The 18,470-nt window shown below is 42.6% G+C and overlaps 1 protein-coding gene across 3 annotated transcripts in view; it reads left to right on the top strand.

Annotated features, from left to right (window-relative positions):
* TRIM13 (tripartite motif containing 13) overlaps window positions 1-18,470 on the top strand; it is a 40,290-nt gene that overhangs the window by 2,627 nt on the left and 19,193 nt on the right. The gene's annotated exons all lie outside the window — the stretch shown is intronic.

The raw sequence follows: 18,470 nt of genomic DNA, 5'->3' as shown, positions 1-18,470 counted from the left end.
GAAACCAGAATTTAATAAAGACTGAGAGCATTATGGAATATCTTATTTTTGTTGGTTGGTAATTATGCCTGGATGATTCACAAAATTACTGTAACATTCCTGCTTTTGTTCCCCCAGGAAATCCTTCTCTATTTTAAATAAAGTGCATTTTATTTATTGAATGCATTTGGTACCTCTACCCTGCTATATAATTCTACACTGCAAATAAACATAAAGGGGTGCGTGGTTTGCCTATTTTAACAGAGGATTAGCTCCCTAGAGAGAACAGGGATTTGTATCTTTTTTCCTTTAGAACCAAAAGGAGACAGAAGACAGCAGTTTGCAAGGACTATATGCTGAGATGATAGAATCTTGAGTTATCTTCACATCTCTATTCTGTTGTGTTTGTTTGGATAACTAAACAGATAGAAATCCACTCATCTGATAGGGACTCCAAAGAACTCACTGCCTTGAACCTACCCCAGCTTGACTTTATCTTTTATGCATTTCTCTTCTGTTAGTGCTCAAAAAAGCTACAGAGAAAAAAAAAAAAAGTGTGCGTGCGCGTGTGTGTGTGTGTAACTTGTTTTTGTTAACATCAGTTTTGGTATTCAGTATTATTCAATTATATTCATCTAATATTATGGCTGCTGTAATTGGCACACATTCTTTATAAACATATATACACAGCCTAGCAGCATACAGTTCAATACAATCTGGCACCTCTGATGGAAAGGCATTGAGTAATCTTAAATCTCTCGTGGAACAAAGTAGGGTGTAAACCAGCCAACCAACCAACTCTACAAAGGCACAACATGGGAGATACAAAGAGCACTGTACTAGTCCTAACCTTCCTAGAACCTAGGGGATATTCTGGTTAAAGGCCAAATTGATACTTTAATTAAAGAATTATGATATAAAGGATTATTAATAAAATGATTAGAACTTTTTTTATAATTATATGAAGGAGAGTCTGTATTTACTCATAAATATTATTCATCATGTGTTACATAAATAGTATTTATTATTATTTGTATAACAGGTAAAGTACTATATGCTAACCATTCTTTGGGAGTTTTTATTTTGTGTTAAAGCTACATGAGAGAATACTATCTGAACCTTTCTACAAGATGTATGAAATTCTAATGTAACTGTGGAAGTTCAACGCGTTTGCATTTTCACCAGGCACAACACATTAGTGGACCGTCCCCTCTACCCCATCCTTATCCTCACTGCCTCCTACGATCCTGCCTCCCCTGAATTAGGGCAGATAAATGAAGAATAAATATGATATAACCAGGTGAACCTTCTGGTCAGCTTTTACCACTACCTACCAGCTACTTTGGTCATTACAGTGACATTTGTGTATTTGTTTTACACCCTTTCACTCAGTTTACTTCACAAAGCTTAATGTGCTGTGTTTAAAATTTCTACAGGTACATTCTTTTTTAAAATATTTTATTATTTTTTAAAGTTTACTTATTTTGAGAAAGAGAGAGAGAGAGCAGGGCAGGGGCAGAGAGAGAGGGGGGGAGAGAGAATCCCAAGCAGGCTCCATGCTGTCAAAGCAGAGCCTGAAGCCGACTTCACGAGATCATTGACCTGAGCTGAAATCAAGAGCCGGACGCGTAGCTGACTGAGCCACCCAGGCGCCCCCTTACAGGTACATTCTTAACATTTCAGACATGCATAAAAATTTAGGTTTTGATTTTGTTGATTGCATAAAATTGGGGTGGGGGTTGTTGTTGTTTGGTAATAGGGCTCACATTTGCTGAGAATTAGGTGAGGATTTTCAGGGGCAGGAAGCCTGTCTAAGCATTTTCTGTTAAGCCATTGGCTGAAAACACTTGGGTTAACCACAAGTATCCTGGGCTGGGCTTCAGCAGGTCAGAGTGTGGCCACTTGCCTTAGGTGCTCACTGCCTCCCACCTGCACCTCCCCCTGCACCCCTCCCACTTCCATTAGAGGTACCTGTTTGAGAGGGTGGGAGTGGGGGGAAGGGGCTTTCACTTTCCACTCTATGGACTTCTGTGTTGCCTGCATTTGTCACGTATTTGCCTGCGTGTGTGTGTGTGTGTGTGTGTGTGTGTGTGAGAGAGAGAGAGAGAGAGAGAGAGAGAGAGAGAGAACATTTAAGTTCCACTCTCACTAGAGTAGAAAAAAAGCCTGCTTTTTTCAATGACATGCATTTCTTACATTTTAATTGTAAATGTAAGATGTTCATCATGGTGCAGCCCCTGCCCTGTGGCTACTCATACTTCATATTCCTCTCTGTTTCCCCAACCTTCTCCTGTCTCCCTTCTCCCTTTTGCTTTTTTCTCGACTCTCATGAGGTTCCAATTTTGTCTTTTCTTTCTCCCTTCTGCATAGATTTTTGTGAACTACACCTTTGTAAGAACTGTTTTAGAGATTTCATCCAAGGTCTTCATTTGTAATTACGTCCACTATTTGTTGCTATGATGGCTGTTCCTTTAGATCTTGGTTTCAAGAAATTTGTCCAGAGTGACTACTGCATTGAGTGACATATTTATCCTCTTTATTTCTCTTTTATTTTGTCCCCTCATGTATTTTGAGAAGAAATTAAGGAAAATGTGTTCTTCCTCTTCCTCCAAGTTCTTCCCCTCACTTGGCTTGTATAGCATATTTGTTAACAGCAGGACTTTCTTTTAAAGTGAAAGGAAAGGAAATCATTGCTAGAGGAGACAAAGTTAACTAAAAGGCACACAGGGTTGCTGGGTATGTCCAGAGTCTGATATACATTTGAGAAGAGGAGCAGAGGTAATTTTTGTATTTTAGAAAGTCAGGAAGTCTCCTGGCCTAGTTTCAAAAACATGACCAGAGAAATTCTATCAAAAAAACAAAATCCAGCAAAATCTAGTTGGGAAGATAAGCTAGAATCTCCTTATTAAAAGTCAAAGATCTTGGTTGTATATTTTAAAGGCACTGACTCATTTAATGTGGAAATGCATAGGTATCCTCCTGGCCCCTATTTTTTTTTTTTTTAATGTTTATTTTTGAGAGAGAGTACCAGCAGGGAAGGAGCAGAGAGAGAGGAAGATACAGAAGCTGAAGCAGGCTCCATGCTCTGAGCTGTCAGCACAGAGCTCCATGCAGGGGCTCGAACTCACCAACTGTGAGATCATGACCTGAGTCAAAGTCGTGTCCTTAACCGACTGAGCCACTTAGGTATCTCCTGGCCCCTATTCTTAACTTACTTTCTCTCTCTCTCTCTCTCTCTCTCTCTCTCTCCCCTTCTCTCAAATCCTGACCTTTCTCTGCATCCCCTCTCACACTCATCTTGGAGGGGGGATGGTCAGGACAACTCCCAGGTAGCCTGGGTCTCTAAGGGAACATAGGTTAGCCAGATTGTTCCTATGCAGGTCGTCTGTTTCTGTGCACAGAGAAAATGCTAGAATGAGTCATAGTCCTCCCTCCCTAACAAAAAGGCATTGTACTGTGGTGTTTGATTTGGGCTCTTGTATGCCACTTGTGGTTGCAAACTTATGGTACAGGAGGCACAGTTCTAGTGACACAACTCTCAAGTTGAATTATAATGATCTGATTTGGGTGTGCCCCAATAGGCTGTGAGATCTTTTAAGGCTGCGACAGTTTTATTTATCTTTGATCTCCAGTCCTAAGCACACTTGTGCCTAGCTCAGGATATGTGCTAAACAAATGTTGCTTCGTAGGAATGCTACAGGAGGAGGGGAAAGGCTAAAGCTGGGCTGTACCCAGGAGGGGAAGAGGTCCCTTCATGAGGCCGCATCACCTCCATAAGGCCAGCAGAGGGCGGACTTGCATCAGTAGCTAGAACGCCGTTCCTTTGCCCGGGCTTGTTTACTGGAGCGTTACCTTTTGGGTGAACCCGAGGCCTGAGCTGAGATTACAGAAATTTAAACTTAAACCTGGCACATACACATTAAGACGTTACCAATTGTACAGAACAAGCCTGGGTTATGTTCAGTCCAAGGGCACAAGAACAGGCCGGAATTAGCTTAAGGAATACTAAGCCATGACCTCTCTGGTAGAATCAAACTTAAAGAAGAAAAATTACCTGGATATTTTTTCAGGAAATTTTAATAATTTTAAAGTTGAAGGGCTCATTACACTCATTCGACAAACTAGTTCCTTTAATCCAGCTAGCACATTTCTCAGATGGTGAAGCTGAAGTTTGTGAAACAGTCCTCTAGACTCCTCAAGAGGATATGTCTATAGAAAAAGTATACTTCTTTCAAAACTGGGTTTTAGGCATGTTTTGAAAACACGTGGAAAGGTGGCCATTTGGAAAAACTACAACTAGAATCCTTCTATCTCTCTTTCACACTCTCTCTCATATAGATTTATGTATGTATATAATATACATATAAAAATACATAATATGTAAATGTAAAAATATGTCATATATGTATTGTATAGTAAATAAACTATATTTTATATTTACATATAAATAACATTGAAATGAAATTTAAAATATAAATATAAATAAACACACACACACATACCCAGGCCTTTAAAGAGGCAGCAGAGTCTAGTGATTCAGCATATGACTGTGACCCACCCAGACTTTCTGGATATGAATTCTGGTTCTGTCCTTATTAACTGTGTGACCATAAGCAAGTTACTTAACCTCTTTGTGACTTAATTTCCTCATCTATAAACATAGTTAATAACCATACATATTTTATTAGATTATTTTAAGGATCCAATGAGCTAATTTTTGTAAACCTCCTAGGACAGTGCTTGGTACATAAAAAGTCCTGTAATAATTGTCTGCTGAATAAAAATTTGGAAAGACACTATTTTAATAATGAGGATAACATTCCAAAGGCACTTTTTTAAAAGATTGGAAGTTGGCTTTTAATATACTTTTTGGGATGGGAATCGGTTGCATAATAAATGATAAAGGTGTGGGAAAGAATGTGTGGTTAAATAACCTGACCACTAGATTGAGAGCCAAGAAGCCTTACGTTAGTATTTTAGGAGAGCCTCTAGTTTCCAACATCCAGAAAAGGTTTCTGATAATTTTTTTTTCTCATTTGGAAAGCTTAAAAACAACCCTAAACTCAAATCCTCAAATCTTCAAAGAATCAAGTGCTTGGAGCATTTTAAATGTACCTGCCCCTCCTGCTGGCTAGTTTCCAAGGAGTCCTGACTCTTTTCCGAAGCTGGTTGAAGCTGGTTGTCGATCCACATCCCCCTCCTTCCCTGGGTGTCTCCACTTGAAGGTAGCCCTTACTTGTGTTCTGCTTCTCTGTTGAGGCTGTAAGGACTAGCTGGCAGGGAAAAGGAACAGTATGTCTATGCAGTGGGGGAAGGCTGGGAGGTCTCAACTTCAGAGTAAGCCTTGGCAAGTCCCCTGCTCTTCGTGAGACCTCTCACATCCATCCAAAGACCAGGGCAGGGGGCAGTGTGGCCCAGCTTTAAGGGACTGTCACTGGACAGGTTAAGGCAGCTCTAAGAGGTGCAGAAGAGGGGACCCTCGGATTGGTATCACAGGCTCTACTTTGGGAGAAGCACAGCAGAAAAATCTGCCTTCCAGGGAATGCCCCAGGAGCGGAGCCTTGAGTGGGGGAACAGGGCTGTAGAAGGGAAAGGGGTCCATAAAAACAAACAAACAAACAAACAAACAAACAAAGACTGTGAGGGAGAAGGGCAGAGTAGGTATGGGAAGTCCTGGGCTCCGGATTCAGTGAAAAGTGAAAACGAGGTGCCTGGCTGGTTCAGTTGATAGAGCATGCAACCCTGAATCCCACATTGGGTATAGAGATCAAGAAAGAAAGAAAGGAAGAAAGGAATGAAGGGAGGGAGAAAAGGAAGGAAGGAAGGAAGGAAGGAAGGCAGGAAGGAAGGGAGGGAGGAAAGTGAGCACAATGTAATAGGCTGGGGCTTAAAGTCCCTTAAACGGAACACTAGGCTGGGGCTTAAAGTCCCTTAAAGGGAACACAAGAATTCTCTGTAGCAAGCAGGAATGGAGGGGCCAGAGCACTTCTCTGGCTTCTCAAACTTGAAGATGTGTGGGAATTACCTGGGCGTCGTGTTAAAACTCAGATTCTGATTCAACAGGCCCAGAATGCCACCTCTGATTCTGTATTTCTAACAAGTTTCCTGGTGAGCCTGCTGGTCCATCTAAGACCCTACTTTCAGAAGCAAGAGTCTTTTCCAGTTGAGTCTGGAGGTCATGGAGCAGAGACCCAACCACTGGGCAAATTCTTTTAGCTCCAGTTCAAAATTAAGGTTGTTTTTTCAGGTTCCCAGGTAGTATAAGCATTTAAGGAGAAGTTCAGTTATGGGGCAGGGAGGGAAAGGCGCCTCAGATTTTGGGACTCCTCACCAATCTCCCAGGGTGCCTGGCGGCTAAGAAGAAAAATGGCTGGTCTACCAATGAGTGGGGGAAATAATAATCACGGAGATAATAATCAGGGAGATCTGGTGGGACAGAGATGCTAGCAGGAAAGTCCCTGAAGGTCCCAGAGCAGCCCCTAAATTCCCCACAGGCAGCTTTTCACAGGCAACCTGGAGGCTGCCTTTGAGAGGTTTTGAAAGAAGATACAGGGCTAGCCCACAGAAGCACTTGTGAAACCAGCTGACCCATTGAGAGAAGCTGCTAATTGTAAGACAGGCAGAATGTTATCTGTACTAAGTTTAAAACAGTTTTCCAGGGGGAAATGAGGACAGGCCAAGGCAGCCAAAAAGGGCTGGGTGTTGCCTTTGCAGAAAGCTGAGTTACACTGACAAAGAGTGTTGCCAGGTATTGAACCAGACAGTGTGGTATTTTAGCATCTAGTGTATTAAAATGCAGCAAATACCTGAAAAATCATTATTATTTCAGATGTACTTTTCTTACATTTGGATTGATTTTTAATCGGCAGAGGTTTGTAATTTCAGCGTTTAGTTACTCTTTCTGCTAAGTATCGAATGGACAAACACTACTTAAAGGCGATTTAGGATTCTTTTGAAATGTGAGGAATCCTTTTATGTATCTGTGTGCAAGTAAACTGTTCCAACACTAATGTTAAGTATTCTGTTAAATAAAGTAAAAGCCTATCCCTCGGGAGGGGAGGGTGCACTCGACAAAAAGTGTTTTGTTTCCTCAGTCTCTGTGGGGTGGCTATTTCTGTAATCCTATTTACCCAGGAAGCAGGGAAACACGGTCATCTTTGGGGCAGTAATAAGCGCCAACGTTTACTGAGCGTTTACTACGTGCCCAACGCTGTGTGACACTGGATGTCTTCTATCCCTTTCTGCCACAGTTCCACAAGGGGGACATTCTAATTGTCCCCATTTTACAGTTAGGGAAACCATCTCAGAAAGCTCCGAGGCCCCAAACCAAATTCCTCTTTTCTCTCAGACCCCTCATCCAATTTATAACAAGTTCTGTCTGTCTGTGATAATTCCAAAATATATCCAAAACTCTGACCTTTTTTTTCATATATATTTTTTAATGTGTATTTATTTTTGAGAGAGAGAAAGACAGAGGGAGAGAGAGAGAGAGAGCAGGAGCAGGGAAGGGGCAGAGAAAGAGAGAGGGGCAGAGGATCTGAAGCAGGCTCTGCACTGGCCGCAGAGAGCACGATGTGGGGCTCAAACTCATGAACTGTGAGATTATGACCTGAGCCAAAGTCAGACGCTTAGCCAACCGAGCCACCCAGGAGCCCCTAACCTTTTTCCACCTTAGCTCAGGGCCTCATTATCTATCTTGCTTGGATTTTGCCTTACCCTTCAACTGCCACCCCGCCCCCAGCCAGTACAGTCTTCCCTACACACAGCAGCCAGAGTGGCCTTTTTCTTTTTCTTTTTTAAAAATGTGTTTATTTGAGTATAGTTGACACAGTGTTACATTGGTTTTAGGTGTACAAGACAGTTGATTTGACTTCTCAAAACTTGATGTTGTGCTCACTACGGTGTAACCATCATCTGTCACCATGCAGCACTATTAAAATGTCGCTGACTATATTCCCTCTGCCATAACTTTCATCCCCATGCTGAATTCATTCTGTAACTGGACGCCTGTATCTCCCCAGAGTGGTCTTTTAATTTTTTTATTTTTTTAAGGTTTTCGAAGTTTATTTTGAGAGAGAGATAGAGAGCAAGTGGGGGAGAGGTAGACAGAGGGAGAGGCAGGATCCCGAGCAGGCTCCACAATGTCAGGGCACAGAGCCTGATGTGGGGCTTGAACTCATGAACTGTGAGATACGACCTGAGCCAAAATCAAGAGTTGGACGCTCACCCAACTGAGCCACCAAGGCGCAACCCCCCCCCCCCCGCCCCGCAAGAGTGGTCTTTTTAAATTTTAACTCATAGAGCTTACATTCTAGTGGGAGGAAACAGTAATTAAAAAAAAAAATGTAGGCTATCAGATAGTAGTAAGTTCTATGGAGAAAAATGAAGTAGAAAAGGAGAATAGGAGGGAGCCTGGGTGACCCATTCGGTAGAGCATGTGACTCTTGACCTCGGGGTCATGAGTTTGTGCCCCACAATGTAGAGATTAATAAAAAAAAAAAAAACTTAAAAAAAAAAGAAAGAAAAGGAGACTAGGGAGTGCTGAGTGGCAGTGAGGGGCCACCAGGATGGCTGAGGGGATGGCCAGGAAGGTCTTCTCAAGAAAGTGACACTAGAGCAGAAACATGAAGGTGACAAAGGAGTGAGCCAAGTGGATTCTGGAGGAAGAACATTCTAGACAGAGGGAACAGCAAGTGCAAAGGCCCTGTGGAAGAGTGTGCTTGGCGTGTTTGTGGAACAGCAATGAGGCAGACGTGTCTAGAGCACAGAGAGTAAGGTATGGCAGTAAGCAGAGGTCAGAGAGGTCCTGGGGGTGGTTTGGGGAGAGGGCAGGCCATGTAGGAACTTGGAGTTCCCTGCCCCACCCAGGACTTGGACACTGAGTGGGTGCGCAGCAGGGGAGGAATATGAGCAGGTCAGAGATGTGCCTGTGAAGATGGGCAGGAGTGGTTGCAGGGAGCCTTGCTTGGAGTCAGAAACAGGAACAATAATGGAGGTCAGGACAGCGCAGGAAGAGGGCTCCCATGCTGCCACAGGTCTGGGAAATGAGGATCAAGCATTGGGTCTGCCAACGTGGAAGGCTTAGCAAACGAGGAGTTTCAGTGGGACAGTGGGACACAGCAGGCTGGCAAGGGTTCAGAGGGGATGCAGAAAAAGAAGGTGAAGGTGGTGAGCAAAAGTGGTTGTGCTGTAGAGACGGTCAGAAACATGAGGTGGTGGCTGCAGGGGCAGGTGGGTCATCAGGAGGTGGCCTTGTGACAGTGCAGGAAAGTCCTGCTGATGGCACCACGAAGGAGAAAGAAGGACACTCACCAGAGAAGGCTGGAGGGATGGAGTGTGTGCACCTGCAGGAGGGCCTTCCTCCCTGGCACCCACAGGACGGAAGGCAGGGATGGGGGACAAGTGCAGGTGGGAGCTTGTGGAGCCCTCTCTGGCTTGCTTCTATTTTCTCGGCGAAACAGGAAGTCTGTCAGCGAAGACGAGGATTGGGGGAGGAAGTGTTACAAGTCTGAGGAAAGAAAGATGACGGGCAGCTGAGGAGTTGAGTGTTTATGCAAGGGAGAAGTTACTATACTGGACTCTGAAACCAAGCTGGTTAAGGAGGGAAGTGAGGATATGAGAGAGGGGAGGAGCAATAAAAAGGTAGGAAAACAGTAGGCTGTCGGACCCACAGAGCTGGAGTTGGGGTACTACAGGGATACGCAGAAGTTTGGGGGTTTGGGTACAACAGGGGTAAGAAGACAGGGATGGTGGTGGAAAGCAGAATGCTTCATGCACCACCATTCTCTCTCCTACACTGTTTCAGCTCACTTGCCTTCCTGCTGTTCCTCCAACGCCTGAAGTTGGTTTCTGCCTCAGGGCCTTTGTACTTGCCATTCCCTTCACAACTTTTCATGGCTTGTTCTCTGACTTTACTTAGCTCTCTGCTCTAACGTCATGTCCTCAGGGAAGTTTTCTCTGATCACCTACATTGAAAAAGGTGGTATCTGTCCCCTGACTCTGTTTCATTTTCCTTCATGGCATTTATTGCATCCTAGAATTATGCTCTATTCATTCATAAGCTTATATTCTGTGTTTCCCACTAGAATACAAGCTCTGTAAGGGTCAGAATATTGTCTTGTGCACCATTATATCCCTAACACTTAATGGGCGCTCAATAAATATTTACTGAACAAACAATGAATGAATGAACCTGCCCAAGGTCACTCAGGTAGTAAGTGATGGAGCCACGATTCACGCCCAGAATTCTGACTCTGGAGCTTTTGCTCTTAAGCACTCAACAGGGTGAAGGACAGACTAGATAGAGAGAAGGGGGCCACCACAACTCCCCGGGAGATTTCAACCTCTGAGATTTTAAAATGTTGCTTCCTCATGACGGAGTTTGAGGGGAGGAAGGGAAAAGCAGTTATATTGGAAGCTTTATTGCAAAAGGCAGAAAGTAGAAGAAAATAATTTCCTGAGTAGAAAAATATCTAGAAGGACAAAAAACCAAATCAGTAACAGTGTACAGGTCTGAGACTGGAGTAATTGATCAAAGGTCACTTAAGCCTATGTGTGATGTGTGTGTGTGTGTGTGTGTGTGTGTGTGTGTGTGTGTGTCAAAGAGAATGCATTAAGGGAGTGCTTTTGGAATAAAAAATTAAAATGCAAAAAAATACCCATTTGTCTTATAAAGGGGGGGGAATGGAAACTGCAGACAATCTGGTGATGAAAGTAAAGTTTAAAATTTTAAAAATATTTTTTTTAATGTTTATTTATCTTTAAGAGAAACAGATCACAAGCCAGGGAGGGACAGAGAGAGAAGGAGACACAGAATCCTAAGTAGGCTCCAGGCTCTGAGCTGTCAGCACAGAGCCCAACGTGGGGCTTGAACTCACAAAGCACAAGATCACGACCTGAGTCGAAGCCGGAAGCCTAACCAACTGAACCACCCAGGTGCCCCTGTGAAAGCTAAAATTTAAAGTCACCTCTACCGGGAGAGCAATAGGTTTAGAAGATTAAATCATGCAAATACAAAGCAAGGATTTTAATCCATTCTCTGGGTTACATTTAAGTCCTCGGTGCCATTAGGAACAACTCAAAGTGGCAATGCATGTGATGCAAAACTGATTCCTCAGTGTTATTTTCCATTTGCGAATGGGTTGGATCCATTTGAGTCAAACTGTGCTTCTGCAGACTTCGTTGCTTCTCTTGGGAGTGTTCTTTCAAATCAGGTTACAGAAACAAGCAAGCGACAACAGCTGCAGAAGCAGATTTCTACTCTCAAATGTGAGATGAAAATGTGAATATTGAGAGTTTTCCTTTAGTGTGGAAAGTGACGGGCTTTCTTGGTAAAGTTGTTTCTTCACAGGGTCAGAGACTGGGGCAGGGGGCGGGGCGGGGGGGGGGGCGGGCGGTGTCCACATGCCCTGAAGAGTCAGCCAGGCCCCTTTCAGGGCAGAAGTTGGGGTCACGCAGATGGATGTTTGAATCCAGTTCTGCTCCTCATAGTTGGATGGCTCTGGTCAAGGCGCTTGACCCTGGTACTTCCCTCATTTGCAAAATCCTTGTCCCTCCCGGGGTTGCTGTGAGGGTTAATTGAAGTGATGTGTGTGGTGTCACAGAGTCATTTGCTTGATAAATGGAAGTCATTATGTAAATTGCTGGCAGACTACTACTTGCTTTTGTGCACTCCTGTTTTTGTTCTAGCTCGTCGTTCATAGACAGCGTGACTATATAATTTATCATCCGAACTGGGACCCTTCTGAGAATGAAAGAGTACAGCGAACCAGACAGGACTCTGGGCTCTTGGGAGTGGTAGGTCAGGACTAACCCCAGGCAAGCCTGGATGTCTGGTCACCCTCCCTAAGACTCACTCGTGGTGAGACTGAGGATCGGGTGGCAGAGAGCGGGCTGCCAACAGGCTGTCACCATTCCTCCTGCTGGAGCGATGACAGGAAAGAAGGGGACAGGGCGGGTGAAGTCAGGCCTTGCCTGTTTTGGTAAGCTGGTTAGGAACTAATGACCCAGTCTTTGGGAAGTGTTAAGAATGGAAGAAGCCCTCTTTCCCTCCTTCCTTGCCACCTTGGGATTTGGCCAAGGGCTTCCCTCTGTTGGGCCCAGATCGGAGTTTAAAGAAGCCAGCATGTGCCAATGTAGCATCAAACCCATGAGATAAGGGTGAGGACCTCAACACGGTTGTAAGCACGCTTTGTCTTGGGAGCCAGACCACACGGATGTATGTTACTATGTTTATTGCTCTGTTACTTGCCAGTGCAGTGATACCCAAACTTGCAGGAATTTAAGGATAAACTGGAATTACTTTAAGACACCGTTGCCAGGCCGCCACTATAGACCTTCTGAATCCAAATCTCCTGACATTCGGGGCAGTTTCTATGACCAGCCAAGGTTAGGAAACATTACCCTTTCATTTAAACTTTCTAGCTTTGATTTGGTTTTGCCATGGGATGTTAGGAAATGCCTTTTATGTGTAACATTGTGTCAACCATACTTCAATTTTAAAAAATGCCTTTTGTTACCTTGTGCTGGCGTCTCAGATAGGAAAGGAAGAAAGATCTGAGCAGGCTTTGTTGGAGCAAAGATAATGAGGCCAAGATTCCCAGAAGAGAGATGAATCTCCGGGACAGGGTTTAGGGTTTGGCGGTCTCTGCTTCTGGCCTTGCAGTCACGTGAGGGCTCTTTTTCAGTGTCAACCTTGGAGGAACTGAGCTTTGTTTTTATTATAAAAGCAGTGATTCCATGTCCTTACACCTGGCTTTCTCTTCTTTCCCCGTCATGATTCCAGAAAGAATTATTCATACTTCCTGTCTCTACTGTCTTCATTCTCATTCACTCCTGACTGCAATAAAATGAAGACTGATCTGGGCAACCCTGGGCCGGTTAGCGAACGACTCCAAGCCTTGGTTTCTTCGCTGTAACTTCCACATGAGGTCATGCAAGAAAAGCATCTACCATAGTCCCTGGTACTCGGCAAATATGTGATCTTAATTCCTTCACTGTCTTTGCCTACTTCTGCCCCCAGGACAGAGATTAACTTTCTCTTCCTAAAATCATTAGTGACCTAATTGGAAGATTCAATGGTTCACTTTACTTCTCTAATATTCAAGACTATACTCAGTTCTTGAAATTCTTATTCTTTCCCCAGTGTTTGCCCCCTGGTTCTTTTTCCTTTACAGACACCTTATTTTAAGTGTATTAATGGAATTATGTAGTTATCAAAAAGTATCATTTTGAAGACTGTGGAAAGACACAAAAATGATTACTTTAACTTCCTAAGCAAAAATAGTGCCATATATAAATGCTACATGTTAAAAATAGGTAAGGAGCTTTTGGTCTTAAGAAGGCATTATGTTGATGTGATCCAAAGATAACAGTCTTACCCAAGTCACAGCCACAGCCACAGCCAAGATCCCCCGAGGGCAGTAGACATGTAGGGAACACTAGCAAATGAGAATTAAAGTACCATTTGCTATGGACAGTCTGGTGAGCTGGGCCTGAGCACCGCTTTGAGGCTCAGGCCTGAAGACTTCCTCTAACTTCCAGGCACAGCCTCTTACCTCTGCAGGAGGACAGCAGGTAGACATACAGGTCCTCCGCCTGAGAGGGAAGAGATCTGGTTTCATCAGGGAACAAAGGGACTGCAAAAGAGAAGAGAGATTACCTCTTGGGTGTGCCGGGGCAGGCTCCTTGAGCTTGAGAGAGAAGATTGTGATCATCTCTTTCTGCCTCTGCATTCAGTGAATTTCAGGTTGAAATCTACCACGGTGGGAGTATTTTTACACCATAGAAATTGGTAAACACTATAAAGCACGGCTTCCCATCCCCGACCTTTGCCAAAGCTGAATGTTAACTAGCAGCACCTCACAGGAAGAAGGCAGAAAGCACGAAATACTCTCTTACTCTGAGTTGGCTCTGGGTATCAAACGCAACATTCTGTTTCATTGTGGGAAGAATGTTAGATCCATGTCTGAGTTCGTATCTGCAATAATAAAGATGACAATGATAGTAACACCTATTGACACTTCTAGGTACTGTGTTTCACCGTACCAAGCATTTCCCATGCATAACCTTAATTTCTACTCATCACTTTATGAAATAGGAACTGTCATTACCTCTGTTTTACAGATGAGAACACTGTGAATCAGAGAGTAAGTAATTTGTCTCATGTTACACTGTTGGTGAATAGAAGATTCTGGATTCCAGGGGTGCCTGGGTGGCTCAGTTGTTTAAGTGTCCCACACTAGATTTTGGCTCAGGTCAGGATCTGACCTTTCTTTCTGCCCCTCCCCGACTTCCATGTGTTCTCTTTCTCTCTCAGAATAATTAATAAAAAGAATGAAAAAAATTCTATAAAAAGAAGAAGAAGAAGAAGAAGAAGAAGAAGAAGAAGAAGAAGAGGAAGAAGAAGAAGAAGAAGAAGAAGAAGAAGAAGAAGAAGAAGAAGAAGAAGAAGAAGAAGAAGGAGAAGAAGAAGAAGAAGAAGAAGAAGAAGAAGAAGAAGAAGAAGAAGAAGAAGAAGAAGAAGAAGAAGAAGAAAACAACCCTGGATTCCAATCCAGGCAAGTCCTCACTAGAGCCTCAGCTCTGACCTCCATGATAACCCCTTGGTGGGCAGAGAGGGTGGCAAACTTCCCTCCTCAACCAGCAACTGACAGTGTGTGTTATTATGATAGAAACATCTATTCTTAAAAATACACATCCTTGTGACACGATTATTATATAAGGTTTTTAGTGTGTAAAATAATACTATTTATTTTCACGGATATTTACATATGTAGTAAAGGTGTAAAAACATACATGGAGATAATGTGGGTACATAGCTATTTTTTATATAACTTTTTTGTGTATTTAAACTATCTTATGATAAAATTTTAATATATTTCTGAATAAGGTAATCAGGCTGGTTTTATAGTAACATTATGGGTAGTTGTAACCATTTATTTAAAAATTTAAAAAAAACTTTTTTTTTTAACGTTTATTTATTTTTGAGACAGAGAGAGACAGAGCATGAACGGGGGAGGGTCAGAGAGAGGGAGACACAGAATCTGAAACGGGCTCCAGGCTCTGAGCTGTCAGCACAGAGCCCGACGTGGGGCTTGAACTCACGGACCGTGAGATCATGACCTGAGCCGAAGTCGGCCGCTAAACCGACTGAGCCACCCAGGCGCCCCTAGGCCAGCAACTTTTAAAAGAACTTTTTTTTAGGACTATAAAGATATACATTATATAACCATTAGAGAAACTTTGAAAAATCCAGTGAAGAATCAGGACAAAATAAAGGTTATTTCCACTTTATACTACTATGGATAACAATTGTTGACATCGTGATCAGTCTTTTTAATATGTGCATATGTATGCGTGCACACACAATCTGTGTTATGTTATATATACACCTTTTGAAATTTGCTTTTCTTCACTTATAAGAGACATTAATTTTTAAAGTTGTTAAATAGTCTTCTAAATCATTTTGTAAATGGCTACATATTGGGGCGCTTGGTTGGCTCAGTCAGTTAGGCGTCCAACTCTTGATTTCAGCTCAGGTCATGATCTAATGACGCACGGGATAGAGCCCTGTATCAGGCTCTGTACTGGAGCCTGCTTGGGATTCTTTCTCTCTGCCTCTCCCCTCCTCACTCTCTCTCTCTCTCTCTCTCTCAAAATAAATAAACTTTAAAAAATGGCTACATATTATTATTTTGTATGAAGGTACCAGGATTAATTTAACTCATATCGTTTTGATAGATAATAACAATATTTCTAATTTTCCTCTGATAGCTCTGTACAAATATTCTTGGCATATAAATTGTGGTGTTTATGACTACTTTTGTAGGATAAATTCCTAGAAATTGAATTAAGTATATGTATTTTCAGGTTTTTTAATACAGATTACCAGACTGTCCTCTGAAAGGTTGTATCCATCTATGTTAGTTTCCATCAGCTAACAAGATGGCCTGTGTCACTCATTGCTGACCTATTGGTCATTATAATGGTTTAAATCTCTGCCAATTTAATGAACTAAAACAGGCTGCAATAACATTTTGCTTGGTATTTCTTCGATTCTCATTAAGAATGAACATTTTTTCTCCTGCTTATTGATCATTTGTATTTCCTTTTCTAATGTCCTGTTTTTCATGTATTTGGCCTGTTTTTCTGTCTAGGTGTTGCCTTATTATTCATTTGGAAGAGTTCCAATTGAGTGTCTTTTTCTTTTACAAATTTTTCTCTTTCCTTTTTTTAAAAAAAAATTTTTTTTTCAACTTTTTTTTTTTTAATTTATTTTTGGGACAGAGAGAGACAGAGCATGAACGGGGGAGGGGCAGAGAGAGAGGGAGACACAGAATCGGAAACAGGCTCCAGGCTCCGAGCCATCAGCCCAGAGCCTGACGCGGGGCTCGAACTCACGGACCGCGAGATCATGACCTGGCTGAAGTCGGACGCTTAACCGACTGCGCCACCCAGGCGCCCCTCTTTCCTTTTTTTTTAATACATTACAAAAGTAATAGATGTTTAGTGTAAAAATATAAAAGAATTATAATAATATAAAACATAAATACTGAAAAATTCCAAATTTCACCCTCTCCAACTGACAGTTTGGTGTATATTCCTCCAAATGTTTTTTCCTATCCATATTCTACCAATTACATTTCTTTTCAAAATTGGAATCATGATACACATGTTGTTTTTAACTTGATTTTTCACTTACTGTCTTTTTTTTAAATAATTTTTTTATTATTTATTTTTGAGAGAGACAGAGCACGAGTGGGGGAGGGGCAGAGAGTGAGGGAGACACAGAGTCTGAAGCAGGTTCCAGGCTCTAAGCTGTCAGCACAGAGCCTGACACGGGGCTCGAACCCACAAGTCATGAGATCATGACCTGAGCCGAAGTCAGATGCTTAACGGACTGAGCCATCCAGGCACCCCCAATTTACTTACTATATCTTATATATATGCCATTGTCAATACATATAGCTTTATCTTTTCTTTTTTTAATGTTTTTAATTTTATTTTTGAGAGAGCATGAGCAGGGAGGGGCAGAGAGAGGGGGACAGAGGATCCGAATCTAATCCCTGAGTTTGAACTCAGGGACTTCAAGATCATGAGCTGAGCCACCCAGACACCTGTCTTCCTTTTAATAGTTGTGTGCTATCACGACTATATTGTGCTTTAAACATGAACAGTTTTACATTTTTATTGAGTTATATCATTAAGTCTTTTTTGTGGCATATTGCTTAACTTTTGTGCAGTGGAAGAAGGTTTTCAAATTTTTATGAGAATACTTTCAAATTTTTATGAGAAAGGTTTTCAAATTTTTATGAGAATATAATTCAAGAAATTATCTTCATTTTCCAAGACAAGCTATGCCGTGAAAGAGTGCAGACTGTTGACACATCTTGTAAATTCTATAAGGAGTCTGAAAAACTGCTTTGCAAATACGGGGGTGGTGGGGGTGGAGATAATGTTTTGATCAAATAAAGTATAGTAAAGTCCGTATTTTAAGTGAATAAAGTTCGGAGTACATTACCATTTCATCTGGTCTCAAGAGCTAATTTCTAGAAGGTTGAAATGCATCAATAGTCTTTGAAAGAGAGAGTTCTTACTTCCCTGAAACATTCATAAAAAAATTTATAGTCATTGGGTTAGGTGCTGGCAATGGATTGATGAGGAAACACAAGACACACACATGCACACAACACACACAATCCCTGCTCTTACAGGGTGTACAGTCAAGTGGAGACAAGCATTGTTCAAGTAATTATACAAGCAAATATGTAAGAACAAACTGCAGTGTGTGCAAAGGAAGAAGAGTACAGGGCAGAGTGAGATGACTCAGAGGGATCCATCCCTGGCCTGGAACATTTTGGAAAGCCAACCTGGGATGTGTCAGCTGTGCTGCGATTGGGGGACCAGAGTGGGGAGGGGAGGTTTGGTGGCAAGAAAAGGGTGCATTAGGGAGAGAAGGAGCTACAAGGGTAGGAGCCCAGAAGCTGGAAGGGGTTCAAGCCTTGGGCAACACAAGAGCTAGCTCAAATGCCCACAAGGAGGAAAGGCTATGGGACAGGAAGGAGCATGCCTCTGCTAAAGTTTTAAATTCAAAAGGTTTTTATCATCTAAAAGTGGTATGACTGGGGTGCCTGGCTGGCTCAGTCGGGAGGGTGTGCAACTCGATCTTGGGGTTGTCAGCTTGAGCCCCATGTTGGGTGTAGAGATTGAAAATAAAATCTTTAGGGGGAGTGCCTGGGTGGCTCAGTCGGTTAAGCGTCCGACTTCAGTTCAGGTCATGATCTCACGGTTTGTGAGTTCGAGCCCCACATCAGGCTCTGTGCTGACAGCTCTGAGCCTGGAGCCTGGTTCAGATTCTGTGTCTCCTCCTCTCTCTGCCCCTCCCCTGCTACAGCTCTGTCTCTGTCTCTCAATAATAAATAAACGTTAAAAAATTAAAAAATAAAATAAAATCTTTGGGGTGCCTGGGTGGCTTAGTCAGTTTAGTGTTG

The sequence above is a fragment of the Panthera leo genome, chromosome A1, assembly GCF_018350215.1.
Source record: "Panthera leo isolate Ple1 chromosome A1, P.leo_Ple1_pat1.1, whole genome shotgun sequence".
Lineage (NCBI taxonomy): Eukaryota > Metazoa > Chordata > Mammalia > Carnivora > Felidae > Panthera > Panthera leo.
This window is presented reverse-complemented; position numbering and strand designations above follow the sequence as displayed.